General features: G+C 36.4%; 1 protein-coding gene across 8 annotated transcripts in view; it reads left to right on the top strand.

Moving 5' to 3' along the window:
* Positions 1–12357, top strand: part of NAALADL2 (N-acetylated alpha-linked acidic dipeptidase like 2) — a 1576761-nt gene that overhangs the window by 924244 nt on the left and 640160 nt on the right. The window lies entirely within an intron of this gene.

Raw genomic sequence — 12357 nt, 5'->3', positions numbered from 1 at the left:
CTTTAGGTCTCTTACATGCTTAAGGGACAAGGATCTGTACCTTGTGTCAATTTCCTGAACATCTGCTTGTAATCCCTTCAGCTAATTCTAAAAATATGTTTTAACATTTGTTGTTTTAGTTGCCAAGTTGTGTCTGACTCTTTTGTGACTCCATGGACTGTAGCCTGCCATGGAATTATCCAGGCAAGAATACTGGAGTGGGTTGCATTCCCTCTGCAGAGGATCTTCCGGACCCATGGATCGAACCCACGTCTCCTGCATTGGCAGGCAGATTCTTTACCCCGAGACACCTGAGAAACTCATGCTTTAATGTATCTAGTGGTTATTTGGCTGCCACCTTGGAGATATTTCTATATTGTACATCTAGAGAGGAGGCTTAATCTCTAGAGAGGCTGATCTCTATTCTAAACTTTGTAATCTTCCTGGAGGAAGGAATCAGATTCACTGTGTCTTCAAGGAACACATCTGGGAAGGGGTGAAATGCGATCTAGTCTTTAAATATCCTTTATAAACAGAGAAAATCATTTTAATTTATCTTTGCACTGCCAACACCTTACATTCCCACTTCAAACAAAGTGTTTTTTTCCTGAAACAGAATGAGTTTCTTTTCTCCCCAAATTACTTTGTATAAGAAACATGCTTAAATATAAATGGAATGCCTTGGGAATGAGACAGAAATGATAAAGGATTTTTTTCCTCTTTATGCTAGAATTTTTATTTTTTATTTTTTGCTTTTGTTTTGGTGTGTCTATGTGTGTCAGATGATAAGTACATAAGGATGACTTATACTGACTCCCTTTGTCCTCTTTGTCCTGCTTCTAGAAGTTAGATGTATACTGAGAAGAGTCATGAAACATTCAGCCCTGGAAACTAAATACTTTCATGGATGGAGTGGGTTACCTCTAAATGTTTTATTTTCTTATACTATTACATTTCATTTTCCATTTGGAAGGAAAATATTCTGATATTTCTTATACGTGTGAATTAGTGTATGACTTAAAAGAAGCCTGTATGGGGGCCAGATAAGAGAAGCTAAATTCTTAGTTAGCTTATCAACTCAACAAATTGTTTCCTTTTTCTCTTAAAATTTCTATTATAACAGAATTTATAAACATTTGGTTAGACGTATTGTTTGAAGGTTTAGGAATCATATTTTTCCATCTTTTAGAATAAGCAATATTTGTTTTTTTAAAAAAAAAATAGAATAAGCAATATTTCTTAATAGAAAAGAGGAAAAGTCCTTAAAATAATAACCAAATAATATCAAAATAATAACAAAATCAATGTATTGTAATGTGTAACTGGTGCTGTGGTGTCCTAGGTGGTTCAGTGGTAAAGAATCCTCCTGCAATGCAGGAGACACAGGTTGGAAAGATCCCCTGGGGGAGGGCATGGCTACCCTTCCGGTATTCTTTCCTGGAGAATCCCATGGACAGAGGAACCTGGCAGGCTACAGTCCATAGGGTCGCACAGAGTCAGACACAATTGAAGCAACTTACCATGCACACAAGCATAACTAGCCACTAACTCAGTTGTCCTTGTATTTGAGAATAAAAAGTATTCTTATGCTTCATGTTTGGATTCACCTGTACGAATAATCTAAAGACAGCCTGAAAATGAATCTTTGTTGTTGGCTGCCAGTCAGACTCCAAGACTGTAACACAAAGAGCTTCATTCTGTGGACATAATGTTAAAAATGTTTTGTCTTGAGACATTTTTCCTCAAATCTGAACCAGTTCCTCTGATTTATGTTTGTCAATTTTTTTTTAAATAAATGTAAGCCCTCTACCTGCCTAGAAGGCTAATAGTATTTAAGAAGAAACAAGATACAACTATATATGTCAGAATATCTACTCAGTAATTGAGGAAGTTATTTAGACAAATTTTCCAGATTTTTAGTTGAACTGGTTATTTTAACATCTTATAAATGCTTACATATTCATTTAGAAACTTTTACTGGCTTGATAAATGTCACACTCCTCAAAGACTATTGATGTCTAGGTGAATTCTCACATATTTAATTTTGTTATTATTATTATTCTAGATTTCAGATATGTCTTACCATGCACTATTTGTCTTTTTCTGGCTTATTCATTCTTTTCTTAAGGCAAATAATTTTCTCTCTCTGTCCCCGCATATATATGTATATACTTTATATGGATATATATATATATATATATATATATATATATACACACACACGTGTATATATATGCATACATGTGTGTGTGTGTGTGTGTGTGTATACACACACCACATTTTCTTTATTAATTCATTTATTAATGGCCACTTAGGTTGTTTCCATGTATTCATATTTGTGAATAATGTTGAAATGGATGTGGGAATATAGATATTTCTCTGAGACAGTGACCTTTTTTCCTTAGAATATATACTCAAAAGTCAGATTACTGTGTTACATAGTAGTTCTACTTTTAACCTTTTTAGGATCGCCTATACAGGTTTTCATAGTGCTCTACCAATTTATATTCTCAACAACAGTGCATGAGTTCCCTTTTGTTCACATCACCACCAGCATTTGTTATCTCTTTTCTTTCTGGTAAGAGACATCCTATCAAATGTAAGATAATATCTCATTGTGTTTTGATTTGGATTTTACTGATGATTAGTGATGCTGAGCATCTTTTCATATATCTATTTGGTCACTGGTATGTCACCTTGGAAAAAGGTCTGTTCAGGTCTTTTGTACTAATGTCAAGGAGTTTACCTCCTGTGTCTTTCTAGGAGTTTATGATTTCAGGTTTTACATGCAAGTCTTTAATCTGTTTTGGATTGACTTTTGTGGATGGTGTAAGATAGGAGTTCATTTAAATTATTTTGAATGTGGCTGTCCAGTTTTCTTAGCAGAATTTATTGAGACTATTCTTTTCCAATCATATAGTCTTGGCTCCTTTGTTGAAATATTTTTGACTATACATGCATGGCATTATTATTTTTGAACTCTTATTCTATTCTGTTGATCAATATGTCAATTTTTATACCAGTATCATGTTTTGATTACCATGTTTTGTAATATAATTTGAAATCAGAAGTGTGATGATACTACTTTCTCAAAATTGCTTTGACTATTTGAAGTCTTCGTGGTTCCACAAAGAATTTTAGGATTTTTCTTTTTTATTTTTGTGAAAAATGCCGTACAAATTTTGACAGGGATTGCATTGAGTGTTTGGAACCCGTTTGGCAGTATAGACATTTTAGCAATTTTAATTCCTCTAATTTACACACATGTGATATCTTTCCATTTATTGTGTCTCTTCAATTCCTTTCTTATGATTTTGAGTGAAGATTTACGATTTTTGGTTAAATTTATTCTGATGTATCTTATTGTTTTGATACTATTATAAATGGAATTGTTTTCCTTATTCTCATTCAGATAGTTCATTTTTAGTGTATAGAAATGCTACTGATTCTTGTAAACTGACTTTATACCCTGAAAACTTACTGAATTTATCAGTTCAAACAGTTTTTTTGAGTGGAATCTTTACTATATATTACATCATATCATCTGCAGACAGAGACAATTTTATTTCCTCCCTTCTATTTTGAATGAAACTAAGACTAGAGGTCTCTTCAAGAAAATTAGAGATACCAAGAGAACATTTTATGCAAAGATGGACTCAATAAAGGACAGAAATGGTATGTATGGACCTAAGAGAAGCAGAAAATATTAAGAAGAGGTGGCAAGAATACACAGAAGAACTATACAAAAAGATCTTCATGACCCAGATAATCATGATGGTGTGATCACTGACCTAGAGCCAGACATCCTGGAATGTGAAGTCAAGTGGGGAGAAGGAAGCATCACTATGAACAAAGCTAGTGGAGGTGATGGAATTCCAGTTGAGCTATTTCAAATACTAAAAGATGATGCTTTGAAACTGCTGCACTCAATATGTCAGCAAAGTTGGAAAACTCAGCAGTGGCCACAGGACTGGAAAAGGTAGTTTTCTATCCAATCTCAAAGAAAGGCAATGCCAAAGAATGGTCAAACTACCGCACAATTGCACTCATCTCACACGCTAATAAAGTAATGCTCAAAATTCTCCAAGCCAGGCTTCAGCAACATGTGAATGGTGAAATTCCAGATGTTCAACCTGGTTTTATAAAAGTCAGAGGAAGCAGAGGACAAATTGCCAACATCCATTGGCTCATCAAAAAAGCAGGACAGTTCCAGAAAAACATCTACTTCTGCTTTATTGACTATACCAAAGCCTTTGACTGTGTGGATCACAATAACCTGTGGAAAATTCTGAAAGAGATGGGAATACCAGACCACCTGACCTGCCTCTTGAGAAATCTGTATGCAGGAAGGAAGCAACAGTTAGAACTGGACACGGAACAACAGACTGGTTCCAAATAGGAAACAGAGTGTGTCCAGGCTATATATTGTCACCCTGCTTATTTAACTTATATGCAGAGTACGTCATGAGAAACACTGGGCTGGAAGAAGCACAAGCTGGAATCAAGATTACTGACAGAAATACCAATAAACTCAGATATGCAGATGACACCACCCTTATGGCAGAAAGTGAAGAAGAATAAAGAGCCTCTTCATGAAAGTGAAAGAGGAGAGTGAAAAAGTTGGTTTAAAGCTCAACATTCAGAAAACGAAGATCATGGCATCCGGTCCCATCACTTCATGACAAATAGATGGGGAAACAGTGGAAACAGTGACTGACTATTTTTGGGGGCTCCAAAATCACTGCAGATGGTGACTGCAGCTGTGAAATTAAAAGACACTTACTCCTTGGAAGAAAAGTTATGACCAACCTAGATAGCATATTAAAAATCAGAGACATTACTTTGCCAACAAAGATCCATCTAATCAAGGCTATGGTTTATCAAGTAGTCATGTATGGATGTGAGAGTTCGACTGTGAAGAAAGCTGAGCACCGAAGAATTGTTGCTTTTAAACTGTGGTATTGGAGAAGACTCTTAAGAGTCCCTTGGACTGCAAGGAGATCCAACCAGTCCATCCTAAAGGAGATCAGTCCTTGGTATTCATTGGAAGGACTGATGTTGAAGCTGAAACTCCAATACATTGGCCACCTGATGTGAAGAGCTGAGTCATTTGAAAAGACCCTGATGCTGGGAAAGATTGAGGGCAGGAGGAGAAGGAGATGACAGAGGATGAGATGGTTGGATGGAATCACCAACTCAATGAACATGAGTTTGGGTAAACTCCAGGAGTTGGTTATGGACAGGGAGGCCTGGCATACTGCTGTTCACGGGGTCGCCAAGAGTCAGACATGACTGAGCAACTGAAATGAACTGAATTGAAGGCATAGTTAAATACTTTACATGAAAAGACTTAACAAATCATTCTGGGGAAAAAAAATCATTTTCCAAGTTTTTTATTCTTAAATAATTAAACATTTTAATAAAAATTGTAATAAGATTTTATGGAAGTGCCATACACACATATACATGGAGAGAGAAAAATGTATGTAGACATCTTAGACCCACTGATAAATAACTTTAATAAAGTTGATATGCCTATGTTGCCAACATCCCAGAGGCCATCCTTATAGCCCCTCTCAGTCACTGAGGCCCAGGAACAACTGTCCACTCTGCTAATAACAGAGTTTTATTTTATCTGTTTTTGAACAACAGCGAAAGGAATCAGCAGTATATACCCTCACTGCTTGCATTCTTTTGCTCAATATTTGTGAGAGTGATTTACCTACATCATTATTGTGTGCCATCCCTCCTGCATATTGTTGTAAAATCTTTGTTATACCAATATATACCACAGTCTGACTGTTCATGCTACAGTTGGTTACTATTTGGGGTTTTCCATATGTGAATTATTCAAGTACATGTCTTTTGGTGAACTTACATGCTAATATATGCTGAGTGTAAACTTAAGAGTGGAATTGCTAGGTCTTAGAGTAGTCTTCATTATGCAGAATAATTTCAGGTCTCCTGAAATCAAGCATGACAAAATAAGGATAGTGTAGAAAACCTGGTAAGCATTAATGTTTAATGATGAATACACTTGTGATTGTTTCTAAATTGTGACTAAGATAATTTTTATAAACTTTATATAAGACTTTTAGCCCTTATTTCTAATATTAAAATTTTAATTGCTTATATTTATATAATAATTAGCAAGAAAATGAACATCTTTAGTCATTTCATTTCATAAATAAATAAAGTCTAAGAACACTAAGATCATGGCATCTGGAAAAGACTCTGATGCTGGGAGGGATCTAGGCAGGAGGACAAGGGGACAACAGAGGATGAGATGGCTGGAGGGCATCACTGACTCGATGGATGTGAGTTTGAGTGAACTCTGGGAGCTGGTGATGGACAGGGAGGCCTGGCGTGCTGAGATTCATGGAGTCGCAAAGAGTCAGACACGACTGAGTGACTGAATTGAACTGAAGAGGCATATCATTTCAAATGACTTAAAACACAGCATAAGAATATTGTAAAAACATACAGTGTCTCTCTTCTAGATCGCCTCATATGTTTGAGACTTTTGAGTCACTTTGCATAACTGGTTAAATTTCATGATATTGAAACCTAGTCCCCTAGAAACCGAGTTCCCCTGCTGGGCTTCCACTGAACCTCTCTGTCCAAAACTTTATTCCCTTTCTTGTCCCACCCCTATTGCCCTCAGGATTGAAGAGTATCAAGGAAAAGACGGTACTGAAATCAGGCAGAATTTTAAAGGTATAAAAGCTGCTTAGTGTCCCCAGTTTCTTGTTTGTGAAAAAAAAAAAAAAGGCTTTAGTCTCCTATACCTTCATAAGTTCTTAAGAGCAGGTTCAAGCAGTTGATGATTAGAACAATAGAGTCACAGATTTCTGGTTCCTTTGAAAGAATACACATAGCAATCTGATGCATATCTTTGAGTTGTTCTGCAGGAGCCGAGACCCCCACCCATGGTAGAAAATGCTGACTCTCTGCAGGCCACAAGCACATAGAAAATGGACATCTTTAGTCATTTCATTTCATATTTGTTATCTTCAATATCCATTATTTAAAAGAAATAACTTGTTCTCTGAATTTTTAGATTTTAAGGAATAAGCTAATATTCTATTGTTTCAGATAAGCATATGTCAGATTAAAAATAATTGAGTTTTAAATATTTGTACCACCTGTTTTCAAGATTTCTATAAAATTATTGTAATCAAATAGTGTGGTACTATTGTAAGGATATACGTATAGGTCAGTAGGTAGAGTCCAGAAAAAAGTGGGATATTACTCTACAATAAAAAAGAGCAAACTATTGACATAAGCAATAATGCAATCTAAAAAAATAGCTGATCAAAAGGAGATGTGAAAGAGTACACACTCTATAATTCCACTTATTTCAATTTAGAAAATATCAAATCTAATTTATGGAGAAAGTAGATCAGTGGTTACCATAATTGATAGTTGGGGGACTGACAGCAAAGGGATATAAGAAAATTCTTTGGGGGTGATGGAAATATTCTATATTGGGGGAAATAAACATTATATTTGATACTTTGATATTGGAGGTGGATAAATAGGCATATATATATTTTAAAACTCATTGAAGTACACAAAAACTAGTCAATTTTATATTATAGAAATTATATCTTAATAAATCTTATTCAAAATATAATGTATATAAAATGAAGCCCTGCAAATCTCACTGTAACTAGTGAATCAGATCAGATCATTCGCTCAGTCGTGTCTGACTCTTCGCGACCCCATGAATCGCAGCACGCCAGGCCTCCCTGTCTATCACCAACTCCCGGAGTTCACTCAGACTCATGTCCATCAAGTCAGTGATGCCATCCAGCCATCTCATCCTCTGTTGTCCCCTTCTCCTCCTGCCCCCAATCCCTCCCAGCATCAGAGTCTTTTCCAATGAGTCAACTCTTCGCATGAGGTGGCCCAAGTACTGGAGTTTCAGCTTTAGCATCATTCCTTCCAAAGAAATCCCAGGGCTGATCTCCTTCAGAATGGACTGGTTGGATCTCCTTGCAGTCCAAGGGACTCTCAAGAGTTTTCTCCAACACCACAGTTCAAAATCATCAATTCTTCGGTGCTCAGCTTTCTTCACAGTCCAACTCTCACATCCATACATGACCACCGGAAAAACCATAGCCTTGACTAGACGGACCTTTGTTGGCAAAGTAATGTCTCTGCTTTTGAATGTGCTGTCTGGGTTGGTCATAACTTTCCTTCCAAGGAATAAGCGTCTTTTAATTTCATGGCTGCAGTCACCATCTGCAGTGATTTTGGAGCCAGAAAATAAAGTCTGACACTGTTTCCACTGTTTCTCCATCTATTTCCCATGAAGTGATGGGACCGGATGCCATGATCTTCGTTTTCTGAATGTTGAGCTTTAAGCCAACTCTTTCACTCTCCACTTTCACTTTCATCAAGAGGCTTTTGAGTTCCTCTTCATTTTCTGCCATAAGGGTGGTATCTGCATATCTGAGGTTCTTGATATTTCTCCTGGCAATCTTGATTCCAGGTTGTGTTTCTTCCAGTCCAGCGTTTCTCATGATGTACTCTGCATATAAGTTAAATAAACAGAGTGACAACATACAGCCTTAACCAGTGTTAAATCACATAGACTTTTCCAAAATTTCCACATCTTGTCTTCCTAGTGAAAGAAATCCTCAGTATGCCTTCACTTGCAACGAAAAATAAGAATCTTGAACTTTTTACCTGCCACTATGATTATTTCCACAAAACAAAAAATTTATTGGAAAAAATTATATAAATTTCTTTATGCAATACAGCTAATGTTATTTATTCTTATATATATGCACATTAATATATTGTTCAGTCACTACATCATATCTGACTCTTTGCAAACCCATGAACTGCAGCACCCCAGGCTTCCTTGTCCTTCACTATCTCTGGGAGTTTGCTCAAACTTATGTCCATTGAGTCAGTGATGCCATCCATCCATCTCAACCTCTGTAGTCCCCTTCTCCTCCTGCCCTCAATGCTTCCCAGAATTAGGTTCCTTTCCAGTGAGTCAGCTCTTCAAGTCAGGTGGCCAAATTATTGGAGCTTCAGCATCAGTACTTCCAATAAATATGCCAATTAATGTTCATATTAATTATATATATATATATATATATATATATATATATACACATACACACACATAATCACTATAGTGAATTGTTCTGCCATTTCTCCACTGCTGCTAATTTGCTTTAGATGGAAAATAAATTGTAAATATACCTATTTGGTTTATCAATATGAATGTCAATTAAGCGGTAATTTAGTAGAAAATAATTTTATGTGAGTTTGTTTCCAAGCCAAACAAAACTACTGATTTGCTCTGAATCCTAAACTATTTTAAGTATTCACTGAATGCTTGTAATTTCTTTCAAATACAAGCATATTGAAGTAGCAGTTGATTTGACCTAAATTAGACTTTTTCCTATTTACTATGTTCTATTACTTATTTGTATATATTGCTCTAATGAAAATGATAAATGACTTTATCTTTCAATACTGATTTATTTAAAGAGAAGATTTACCAAATAATTAAACATTGCATGTCTAATCTTATAAGTGAGTGTAAGTATTAATTGAGTAAATAATTTATTCCAACTCATAGATACCTACCCTTGCCTGGAGTTATATGTGTTAATCACACTGGAAATAATTTAAACAGGACAAAGTATAAATGGTTTATAAAATAACATGTTATATATAAAATACTAGAGGAATATGATGATGATTTTAGGCTGTTTTGGAAGTGTAATACACAGGAACTTCGTGTCAAGGCATGAAGGGTCCTGACTCTTCATAAAACTTCATGGAGATAGGATATCTATAATATAGTGACATTTATGCAGTGACATAATGAAGAGAGGAAAATGGACCCACAAAGCAACACTGCTGATAACAATCACATTTAAAACATCTAACATGGTTCTAAAGCTGTAATTACCCAGTGTAGTAAATGTGACTTGGTGATTAAAAGGCTGAGGATAAATGTTATTTATACATGTTTTAAGAACATATACTAATAATGGTACATTTATCATCCACACAAGGCAAATACAATTTCTAAATTATCTTAAATCTTTTATTAGTCTCTAGTATACCGAATCTGCACTGACTTCATCCTCACATATTAAAATGTGCTACCTTTCTCTTCCCCATCACATATTCTTCTTTGATGTTTTTGTCATTTGAATAAGTCACCAGACTTTGGCTTATTTTCTAGCTACTGAGTTTGCCACTAGGCACAAAATACTTAATCAAAGTTTGAACCATGAATAATTATTTTCACTGATTGTTACTCTCTGTCAATGGAATACAAATTAAGCCTCTATAAGCACATAGTCAGACATCTGATTGTGAGTTGGGACATAATCTTCCTTTGACACCCAGGTTTATTCTAGGTTCATCAGATTCATTTTGATAGTTCAGTCATCCATTCAACAAATGTTCATTGATTTGTTATGGTAGGCCATATGGTAGGCCAGGTGCAAGAGTCCAGGGAGATAGAAATAAAGAGGACTTGGTTACTGTTGTGAAAAAATGTAGTCTCCTTGTGATTGTGTTCAGTCCAGCAGGGAAAGATACAATCATATCCAGACTGAAACCCTGATCAATTTTCTTGGAGTGGATCTTGTTTCTACATGCAGGTGGGCATTGCAGAGAAAGAGTTGCATAGCAGACATCAGATAGCCAGAGCTATTTAGCCACAGGTCTGAGCTTCATCATGCCTTCTGAATAGACTGAATGATATACATTGCATAAATTTATTTGGAGATAGTGTATTTGAAGTCCACTGCAGGTCACATAGAAAGTGGTTAGTAATTAGCAGTTTTTGTTATCAGTAGTAATATAGGGAAAGATAGCAAACTAATTGTTTTTCCTGAGTGTATGTATGTTTTCCGAGATAGAACATTTTCTTGAACAACTTAACATGTGACTTCAAGTCTGATAGCTCAAGCTGTACACAGAGCTACACTTGATTGGGCCTTTGATTTTCACGTCATGAAGACAAAGGGGGTCACAAAAGGGCTACCATAGAGCATGGCCAGACCACGCCAGATTGAGCACCTCCAGCAGCTCAGTCTGGATGCACTGAGCAGGAAGGTTGCAGTAGGTACTAGGGAAGAACCCAAGGAAATGAAATTTTAGCCAAGGAATTTGCTGGGGTGAGTGGGAATAGTGTTCTGGAGAAGTCCCTAAAGATGTGGAACAGAGCCAGTGGAACAGAAAGTGCTTCGGGCACCAAAACAACCTAGAAAAAAGAAAAATGTGAATTTTTGGCTTATTACATAATCTTTCCAGTTACCTATAGATAGGATTTGTGACTCTGAGGACTTATGGCAACCTGTTCAAGCTTGTAGGTTGCAAAGCCAATATTTAAACCCAAGTCTGTTGAACTCTAAACCTCATATTGATAACCACTGTATGTGGTTTCATAAAAATTATTTTGTGAAAATAGAAATAATTTATGAAAATAATGTTATAGAGAGACTTCTGTCTTATTTTATATTGGAGTATAGCTGATTAACAATGTTGTGATAGTTTCAGGTGGACAGCAAAGGGGCTCAGCCATACGTATACATGTATCCATTCTCTCCCAAAATTCTCTCCATACAGGATGCCACGTATTATTGAAGAGAGTTCCCTGCTATACAGTAGGTCACTGTTGTTGCTGTCGTTCAGGCGCTAAGTGGTGTCCAGCTCTTTGTGACCCCATGGACTGCAGCACCCCAGGCTTCCCTGTCCTTCACTATCTCTCAGAGTTTGCTCAAACTCATGTCCATTGTGTCATTGATGTTATCCAACCATCTCATCCTCTGTTGCCCCCTTTTTCTCCTGCCCTCAGTCTTTCCCGGCATCAGGGTCTTTTCCAATGGGTTGCCTCTTTGCATCAGATGGCCGAAGTATTGGAGCTTCAGCTTGAGCATCAGTCCTTCCAATGAATATTCAAGGTTGATTTCCTTTAGGATTGACTGGTTTGATCTCCTTGCTGCCCAAGGGACTCTCAGGAGTCTTTTCTAGCACTACGATTTGAAAGCATTCATTCTTTGGTGCTCAGCCTTCTTTATGGTCCAACTTTCACATCTGTATGTTACTACTGAAAAAAATCATAGCTTTCACCATACTGACTTTTGTTGGCAAAGTGATGTCTCTACTTTTTAACATGTTGTCTAGGTTTGCCGTAGCTTTTCTTCCAAGGAGCAAGCATCTTTGGTTATCCATTTTAAATATAGCAGTGTGTACACATCCATTCCAAACTCCCTAACTATCCCTTCCCCTTACATTACCCCCTGGTAACCATAAGGTTGTTCTCTAAGTCTGTACTGTTTTGTATATAAGTTCATTTGTATAATTTATTTTTAGATTCTGCATATAAGGGAT

Source organism: Bos javanicus, chromosome 1 (assembly GCF_032452875.1).
Source record: "Bos javanicus breed banteng chromosome 1, ARS-OSU_banteng_1.0, whole genome shotgun sequence".
In the NCBI taxonomy this organism is placed as follows: Eukaryota; Metazoa; Chordata; class Mammalia; order Artiodactyla; family Bovidae; genus Bos; species Bos javanicus.
The sequence above is the reverse complement of the archived record's forward strand: the minus strand, read 5'-3'. Positions and strand labels throughout refer to the sequence as shown.